Source organism: Oryctolagus cuniculus, chromosome 20, assembly GCF_964237555.1.
Source record: "Oryctolagus cuniculus chromosome 20, mOryCun1.1, whole genome shotgun sequence".
Classification (NCBI taxonomy): domain Eukaryota; kingdom Metazoa; phylum Chordata; class Mammalia; order Lagomorpha; family Leporidae; genus Oryctolagus; species Oryctolagus cuniculus.
In genome coordinates, this window is record NC_091451.1 from 10,145,979 (window position 1) to 10,156,161 (window position 10,183).

The 10,183-nt window shown below is 42.8% G+C and overlaps 1 pseudogene; it reads left to right on the forward strand.

Moving 5' to 3' along the window:
• The first annotated feature begins 3,546 nt into the window (after window positions 1-3,546).
• Window positions 3,547-7,918, forward strand: LOC127484657 (serine palmitoyltransferase small subunit A pseudogene; annotated as a pseudogene).
• The last annotated feature ends 2,265 nt before the right edge of the window (window positions 7,919-10,183 follow it).

The window sequence follows — 10,183 nt, forward strand, 5'->3', positions numbered from 1 at the left end:
AGTTACACAGAGAGAGAAGGAGAGGCAGGACGAGACAGAGAGAGAGAGAGAGAGAGAGAGGTCTTCCATCTGCTGGTTCACTCCCCAATTGGCTGCAAAGGCCGGAGCTGTGCCAATCCGGAGCCAGGAGCTAGGAGCCTGCTTCAGGTCTCCCACACGGGTGCAGGGGCCCAAGGACTCGGGCCATCTCCTACTGCTTTCCCAGGCCACAGCAGAGAGCTGGATAGGAAGTGGAGCAGCTGGGTCTCGAACCCGCGTCCATATGGGATGCCGGCACTGCAGGCTGGGTTTTAACCCACTGCACCACAGCACCGGCCCTGCCCCATATGGAATTAAAAAAAATTTTTTTGGATTCTTCATTGGTGGTGTATAGAAATGAAACGTATTTTTGTATGTTGACTTTGCATCCTGCTGCTTTGCTAAAGTTATTGATTAGTCCTAGCAGAATATTTTTGTGTGTGCAACTTTTAGGATTTTTTGTCTATAAAATCATATCATGGCCGGCGCCGAGGCTTAATAGGCTAATCCTCCACCTGCGGTGCCAGCACACCAGGTTCTAGTCCCGGTCGAGGCGCCGGATTCTGTCTCGGTTGCCCCTCTTCCAGTCCAGCTCTCTGTTGTGGCCCTGGGAGTGCAGTGGGCCCCTTGGGCCCTGCACCCGCATGGGAGACCAGGAGGAAGCACCTGGCTCCTGGCTTCAGATCAGCGCAGTGCGCCGGCCGCAGCACGCCGGCCACAGCGGCCATTGGAGGGTGAACCAACAGTAAAGGAAGACCTTTCTCTCTGTCTCTCTCTCTCATTGTCTATTCTGCCTGTCAAAAGAAAAAAAATCATATCATATGCAAACATATAATTTTACTACTTCCTTTCCAATTTGGAGGCCTTCCCCCCTCAATTGCTTTTTCCCCCCAATTGCTTTCATACTCTTGTAATTATTTTGAAGTATATAACAGATTATTGTAGACCATAGTTGCCCTTCTAGGCTATAGAACATCAGAATATTGTGCATTTTTTAAAAAGAACTTATTTATTTATTTGAGAAGCAGAGAGATAGGAAAACAGATACAGGGAACCCCCATGTACTAGTTCATTCCACCAGATGCCTGCAATGACCCATACTAGGCTTGGTTAAAGTTGGGAGCTGGAAACATATTCCAAGTGTTCCAGATAAATGTCAGGAACCCAATTACTTGAGCCATCACTGCTTCCTCTGAGGGCCTACATTGCTGGAAGCTGGAGTCAGGAGCTGGAGTAGGTATTGAACTCAGGTGCTCTGATGTGGAATGCAGGCATCTTAACCAGCATCTTAATCTTAAGTTTCTCTTTTTTATTGGAAAGGCAGAGTTACAAAGAGAGAGGGGGAAAGACAGAAAGAGATTTTCCATCCTCTGGTTCATTCCCCCAAGATGGCCGCAACGGCCAAAGCTGCACTGATCCGAAGCCAGGCCGATCCAGAGCCAAGAGCTTCTTCTGGGTCTCCCACATGGATGCAGGGGCCCAAACACTTGGCATCTTTTGCTGCTTTCTCAGGCACATTAGCAAGGATCAGACATGGAACAGTCAGACTCAAACCCAGAGCCCATATGGGATGCCCAGAACCCATATGGGATGCCAGGGCTGCAGGAGTGGCTTAACCTGCTGTACCACAGCGCCGACCTATACCCCATGTTTTTTAATGCAAGCATCTTTACCTATAAATTTTCTCCTCACACTGGGGCTAGCATTTTGGCATAGAGAATTAAGCTACCACTTGTGATGCCAGCATCCAATATGGGTGCCAGTTTGAGTCCTGGCTGCTCCTTGTTGATTCAGCTCTCTGCTAATGGCCTGGGAATGCAGCAGAAGATGGCCCGAGTGCTTGGGCACCTGCACCCATGTGGGAGACCCAGGTGAAATTCCTGGCTCCTGGTTTCAGCCTGTTCCAATCTTGGCTGTTGTGGCCATTTGGTGAGTGAACCAGCTGATGGAAGCTCGCTCTCTCTCTCTCTCTCTCTCTCTCTCCCCCCCTTTATCTCTCCTCTCTCTCTCTCTAACCCTGCCTTTCAAATAAGTATATAAATCATTTTTTAAAGATTTATTTATTTATTTATTTGAAAGAGTTACACAGAGAGGAAAGAGAGAGAGAGAGAGAGAGAGGTCTTCCATCCGATGGTTTACTCCCCAACTGGCTGCAACAGCCAGAGCTGCACCGATCCGAAGTCAGGAGCCAGGAGCTTCTGGGATTCCCTTGCAGGGGCCCAAGGACTTGGGCCATCTTCTGCTGCTTTCCCAGGCCATATCAGAGAGCTGGATTGGAAGTGGAGCAGCCAGGTCTCGAACCGGTGCCCATATGCGATGCTGGCGCTTCAAGCCAGGACGTTAACCCGCTGCACTACAGTGCTGGCCCTTAAACAAGTATATAAATCTTTAAAAAAAAACTGTTGAGATTTAATTTGTAAACTAAATTTGGTCTTTCTGAGAAAATGTCTCATGTGTACTTGAGAAGAATGTGTATGCTATTGTTATTGTATAGCATGTTTTGTATATGTCTGTTGCATCTAGTTGGTTTGTTCTGTTAAGTCCTCCATTTCCTTCCTTATTTTCTGTCTTATTCTAGCCATTATTAAGAGTGAAGTATTGAGTCTCTGTTAATAGAACTCTGTGATTATTCCTTTAGTTCTGTCAATTTTGCTGCATTTTTTATGGTTTGAATTTAGAGGTGTAAATGGTTATTATTGGTATACCTTATTGCTATATTGAACCTTTAATTAAAAAAATAATATATTATTATATGATGTCCTTTGTCTCTTGTAATCTTTTTGTTTGTTTTTTAAAAAAAAGATTTATTTATTTTACTTGAAAGTCACAGTCACACAGAGAGAGGAGAGGCACAGAGAGAGAGAGAGAGAGAGAGGTCTTCCATCTGATGGTTCACTCCCCAGATGGCCGCAATGGCCGGAGCTGTGCCAATCCAAAGCTAAGAGCCAGTTCTTCTGGGTCTCCCACATGGATGCAGGGGCCCAAGGACTTGGGCCATCTTCTACTGCTTTCCCAGGTCATTGCAGAGAGCTGGAACAGAAGTGGAGCAGCCAGCTCTCAAACCGGCGCCCATATGGGATGCTGGCACTGCAGGCAGCAGCTTTACCCATTACACCACAGCGCCGGTCCCCTTGTAATCTTTTTTTTTTTTTTTTTTTGACAGGCAGAGTGGACAGTGAGAGAGAGAGACAGAGAGAAAGGTCTTCCTTTACCGTTGGTTCACCCTCCAATGGCCGCCACGGCTGGCGTGCTGCGCTGATCCAAAGGCAGGAGCCAGGTGCTTCTCCTGGTCTCCCATGGGGTGCAGGGCCCAAGCACTTGGGCCATCCTCCATTGCACTCCCTGGCCACAGCAGGGAGCTGGCCTGGAAGAGGGCAACCGGGACAGAATCTGGTGCCCCGACCGGGACTAGAACCCGGTGTGCCGGCGCCGCTAGGTGGAGGATTAGCCTAGTGAGCCGCAGCGCCGGCCTGTAATCTTTTTTGATACAAAGTTTGCATTATCTGATATTGGCACAGCCATCTTTCCTCTCTCTTGCTCACTCTTTTCAGTAGAGTATCTATTTCTATTCGTAACTTTCAATTTGTGTCTTTGGATCTAAAATGAGTCTCATGGGGCCAGCATTGTGGTTTGAGTCTCTGCTGCTCTACTTCCAATCCAGCTCCCTACTGATGCACCTGAGAAAGTAGTGGAAGATGGCTTAAGTGCTTGGGCCACTGCACCCACGTGGGAGACCCAGATGAAGCTCCTGGCTTCAGTCTGGGGCAGTCTTGGGTGTTGCAGCCATTTGGGGAATAAGCCAGTGGATGGAAGATCTGTCTTCTCTCTGTCTCTCCCTCTCTCTCTAACTCTGCCTTTCAAATAAATCGTTAAAAAAATGAGTCTCATGTAAACCACATGTAGTTGGAAAACATTTTTAAAACTCCAATCTGTCAGTTGGAAAATTTAATCCATTTAACTTTTAAAGTAATTGGTGACGAAGGACTTATTTCTGCCGTCTTGCTCTTTGTTTTCTTTAGACCTTAAGCCCCTTGTCCCTCATTTCCCATATTACTGTATTCTTTACTATTTAGCTGACATTCTGTGGTGAAGCTTTTACACTTCCTTCTCATTTCCTTTTGTGTGTGTGCTCCAGCTGTTTTCTTCATGATTACTGTGGGTATTGCATTTACATCCTAAAGTTGTGAAACTCTAATTTGAATTTTTACCAGCATAATTTCAATGGCATGCAGAACAATCTGCTTCATGGTAAAATATATATTATATATTTAATTTATTTGTCAGGGAGGGAGGCAGAAAGAGAGAGAGAGAGAATGCTGTTGTTCTTTGCTTTATTCTCCAAATGCCTGGGAGCTGGGAACTCGATCAGGGTCTCCCACATGGATGCAAGGAACCTGCTACTTGAACCATCACCTGTTACCTACCAGGGTGTGCATTAGCAGGAAGCTAGAATCACAGGAGTTCAGACTCAAACCTAGGTACTCTGATGTTGGATGCAGGCATCTTAACCATGTCTTAACTGCTAGGACGAATGTCCACCCCAAAACTCTGCTTCTTTAACAGTACCATCATTCGGCCGCCGCGGCTCACTAGGCTAATCCTCCGCCTTGCGGCGCCGGCACACCGGGTTCTAGTCCCAGTCGGGGCGCCGGATTCTGTCCCGGTTGCCCCTCTTCCAGGCCAGCTCTCTGCTGTGGCCAGGGAGTGCGGTGGAGGATGGCCCAAGTACTCGGGCCCTGCACCCCATGGGAGACCAGGAGAAGCACCTGGCTCCTGCCATCGGCGCATCGCGCCGGCCGCGGCAGCCATTGGAGGGTGAACCAACGGCAAAGGAAGACCTTCTCTCTGTCTCTCTCTCTCTCACTGTCCACTCTGCCTGTCAAAAAAACAAAAACAAACAAACAAACAAAAAACACAGTACCATCACTGCCCCCTTTCAGTTGTTGTCATAAAATTACATCTTTTATATTTTATGCCCCCAAACAGAACTAACAGTTATTTGAAATGTATTAATCTCTTAAATTATGTAGAAAGCAAATGTAGAGGGACGGCCGGCTGGACAGACTAACAGGCTGCTGCATTGCAGAGGCTCATGGCAGGGGTGGTGCTGGCACAGGGCTGGAAGCACATGTCCTGGGTCTGCTACCAGTACCCGCTCATCACGCTGGAGCCCTGGGAGCACATTGTGTTCAGTGCCTCGCTGGTTTCCATTGTGGGGATGGCGTTGACATGGGATACGTCCGTATGTCCCAGCACATCAAGGGGATATTGCACTACTTTGAAATTGTACAGTCACCTAGATGTGACCAGGACGGAGAGTTTCCTTGCAGAAGACCCACCTTACGAAGGTGGAATGAGACTATCAGATGTCAAAGGAAGCTCTACTAGGTTGCAGATGTCAGCATAACCAACCTTATAAAGACTAAAATTCGTGAGTAGAACAGGAAAATTATCTTAGCTTGTATGTTGTGTTCTTATTTTTAATTTAAAAAGGTGCTCCTATATAACAATTTTGTATGTTTTAACATTGCAGTGTAATATCAGTACTTTCTTAACTTTGTATTTTTCAATATTACCCCCATGAACACTTTTTTAGATGTAACTTTGAGTATGTCTTAATTGCCTGCTATTTTAAAACCTAAAAGCATTCATTTTCCTTGCTTTTGTGTGCAATTACATCTGCCTTGGTATATTTCCACTCTTGACAAAGTTCTGCAAGAAACTACACAAGACTTGGAGCAGGCAGATGGGGAGGAGAGGATATTTAATTGAAAACCAGTTACAAAAGACTTATCTGTAAGCCGGAGCCCAGGAGTACAATTTAAGATATCTGCACTCTGCAGCTTTTGCTTTAAAAGTGTTAAAGAGTTTCTTAACAATGAAAAAGAAAAGACCTTGCTAAAGTTAAAACAAAGAACGTTTCACCTTTTAAGTATTTAATTCTTATGTGGAATTTTTCCAGAAAATAAGGGATAATTCTTGTGTCAGAGGTGGTTACGCAGCACTCTTATGTAATGGTTATATAATGTGGAGTTTTTAACAAAAGATGAATCAGCTTCCTCTGGGGGCCACTGTGAACAGTGTACTTCCTTGAATTTAGTTTCTTGACTGTAGTGGGTTCTGCAAATGTATCTGCTCATTGCAATAACATAGGATGAGGTCGTTTGTTAACAACTATAGCAAAAGGAAGTATAAACGTGGTTCATAACTTTTTACCTTTTGTATTGTTTTTAAGATTTTCTTCCTTAAACATAAAACAACTATTTTTTAATGTAAGGTCATGAAATTCAAAGAGGGAAAAAAAGATTTTCAAGTTATAAACCAGTTACAGTAATACTAGCTTTTAGAGTATTTTTTTAAAATATGTTAGTCTCTTTAACCATCGTGGTTACAAACCACTATAAAAATAATAATGGCTTTGGAAATGGCCATGTATTTACCCTTATTTCTCCATAGGGATTCAAGTTACCATCTAGTGTCCTTTTATTTCATCCTACAAGATTCCCTTGAAAATGTCTTGCAGGGCAAGAATAGTAATTAACTTGCAGGTCTAATGGTAATGAGCTCCCTCAGCTTTTGTGTATCTGGGAATGTTTTAATTCAGCCCTCAGGGTTTTTTTAAAAGGCAGAGAGAGCAAGAGAGAAACAAAGACAGTCCATGCCCACATTCCAGCAGCACCTTAACTGCTACACCAAATGCCCAACCCACAGTACTTGGTTCTTTATTTCTTTTAAATTTATTTATTTATTATTTATTTATTTGAAAGTCAGAGAGACAGAGACATCTTCCACTTGCTGGTTCAATCCCCAAGTGCCTGAAACAGCCAGAGCTGGACCAAGCTGAAGCCAGAGACTGGGACCCAGTCTGGATCTCCCATGTGGGTGGCAGAGACCCAAGCACTTGAGCCACCATCAGCTGCCTCTGATGACGTGCATTAGCAGGAAGCCGAAATAAGAGCTGGAGCCGGGACTTGAAGATGTTGGCAGCAGCACTTGAACCTTCGTACCAAATGTCCACTCCTAGTTCCTCAGTTTTGAAGGACAGTTTTATTGGATATGTGAGGTGCTACAAAACATTCATGGAAAAATGAAATTAAAAATATGAATTTATTTTGGTGAATGAAAATTTGGAGGGCACAATTTTTTTTCATAATACATGGCAATTACTTTAAGTGTTCTCTCTGCTCTTCTCTGCCTCTTCTCACTCTAGCACCTCAGCAATGCATTTGTTGGTCCTGCTGGATGGTGCTCCATGGGCCCTTTAGGCGTTATTCTGTTTTTGTTCAATCTTTTTATTTTTGTACCTCAGACTCAGTAATTTTTAAGCTCACTTATTCTTTCTTCTCAGGGCTCATATTTGCCTTTGAATCTCCCTAGTGAATTCTAAACTTTATTATTGTATTTTTCTGCTCCAGAATGCCTTTTGTTTATTTTTATGTTTTTCTATTTCTATATTGAAATTTCTACTTTGATCCTACATAATTTTTGCCTTTTTCTTTTTATTTTCCCCATTTTTTCTTTTAGTTCCCTGAGCATCTGTGAGACCCTTGTTTTAGGGGATCTGCATAGGAGATCTGTCATAATGTCCTTTTTTATTTGTTTTTTAAAGATTTACCTATTTTATTTGAAAGTCAAAGTTACGCAGAGAGAGAAGGAGAGGCAGATAGAGAGAGGTCTTCCATCCTCTGGTTCACTCCCCAATTGAACACAATTGGCCAGAGCGGCCAGAGCTGCACGCATCCGAAGCTGATCTGAAGCCAGGAGCCAGGAACCAGGAGCTTCTTCAGGTTCTCTCATGTGAGTGCAGGGGCCCAATGACTTGGACCCCACTTCCACTGTTTTCCCAGGCCATAGCAGAGAGCTGGATTGGAAGTGGAGCAGCCAGGACTACAACTGACGCCCACAGAGGATACCAGCATTGCAGGTGGTGGCTTTACACACTACGCCACAGCGCTGGCCCCTGTCATAAGGTCTTAATCTGGCAAAGTTTCTGTTTGTTTTTTCCCTCTGAAGAGGCCTTACTTTCTTGCCTTTTAGCATACCTTGCCATTTTTTTGTTGCTGAAAATTTGGTAGTCAAAACAAAAAATGTAATTCTAGAAATCATACCCCACCCACCTCCCATTTCACCAGGATTTGCTGGGGCTTTTTGTTTCTATTTACTAGCTATTATTATTATTATTATTATTATTATTATTGATTGCATGCCAGAGACCAGCTTGAGGTGTAAATTAAGGTTTTCTTGGATCTTTTCTGAGCCTGTGGCTTTCTCTGGATATGTGTGATCACATACTAATTTTCCCTGTAGATGCACTTGTTTTGATTATTTTAGTCTTTAATATCTGACTGATTATTTTAGTCTTTAATATCTGACTCCCAAAGGAGAAAAAGCAAAAAATGATCGTGATTTCTAGTTTCACTTCATTGTCTCTAGAACAGAGGAAGAGGGAGAGGGGGAGGTGTAATTTCAATCTTCTTAAATTTATTAAGGCTTCCTTCGTAATCCAATCCGTGATCTATACTGCAGAAAATTCTCTATACTCTTGAGACAAATTCTATTCTGTTGCCTTGGTGTTGACTGTTTTTATATGTCTACCAGGTTCATTTATTCTATAGGAGTTATTCACGTACTTCTGTGTCCTTGCTAATTTTCTCTCTGGATTTTCTATTTGTTACTGAATGTGGGGCAACTAAGCTCCTTCGTATTATTATATTATAATGTATTTACCCCTTGATTCTGTCAATATGTGCTTTAGATATTAAGGTGTTCTGATGTTGAATGCATGTATAATTGTTATAGCTTTCTTATGGATTGGCTCTTTTATCATTATATAATGTCTTAATCTCTTGTAACGTTTGATTTGCAGTCTATTTTGCTTGATATTAGTATAGTCACCTTTGATATTTTTGCTTACCATTTGCATGGAACAACTGTTTTGCATCCTTCCACTTTCAGTCTATGTCATTAGACCTAGAGTGAGACTCTTGTTGACAGCATTGATTGGATCATACTTATAAATTTATTTGGGGAGTTTAACCCTAATCTTCATTTAAAGTAATTATTACCAGTTTGTTGTTTTCTGTCAGTGTTATAGTTCTTTGGCCCGTCTCTTCCCCCCATCTTCCTTTGGTTTTTGTTGACTTTTTTTTTGGTAGGGGATGAGGGTATATATGATACTGATTTTCTTTTTTTCTTTTATTTAGTACTGGGTTTTTTTTTTGTTTTTTGGTTTTTTTTGGTGATGGTGGTGGTTACTTGGGGTTTATATAAGATAACTTAGAGTTATAACCATCTGTTTCAAGTTAATGACAACTTAAATTCAATTGCACATAAAAATTATATGCTTAACTTCTCTCAGTCCCCCTGCTTTATGTTTTTATTATTATAATTTAATTTACTCATGTTATAGATCTTTAAGCATATATTAGCTGTAGTTACTTTTAATACTTATTTTAAAAGATTTATTTACTTATTTGAAAGGCACAGTTACACAATGAGAAGGGAGAAGGGGAGACAGAGAAAGAGAGAGATCTTCCATCTACTAATTCACTTCTCAAATGGCTATAATGACCAGGGATGGGCCAGGCCAAAGCCAGGAGCCTAGAACTCCATCCAGGTCTCTCATGGAGGTGGCAGGGACCAAAGTACTTAACTTATCTTCTATTTTGCCAGGCACATCAGCAGGGAGCTGGATCAGAAGTAGAGCAGCAAGTCCTCAAACTTGCACTCATATGGGGTGTCAGCATCATGGGCAGTGATTTAACCCCCTGTGCCAGAGCGTCGGCCCAAGTCCCTTTCTCTTTTAACTTTTATTCTAGAATGGAAGTGATTTGTTCACCACAATTACAGTGAGACAGTATTCAGCATTTTTCTATGTATTGCACTTTAGCAACGAGCTTCATACTTTCCTATGCTATTTTACTGCTCATTAGCGTTCCTTCGTTTCAACTTGAAGAGGGCCCTCTGGCATTTATTGTAAGGCAAGTCCAAGGGTAATGAACTCTCAGTTTTTGTTTGGAGAAGTCTATCATTTTCAAGCACAGTTGTGCTAGGTGCTGTGTTGCTGGTTGGCAGCTTCTTTCCTCTGCACTTGGGATCTACACTTCATTCCCTCCTGGCTTGCAGTGTTTCTGCTTAAAAGTTCGCTGCTGTCCTTACAGGGGTT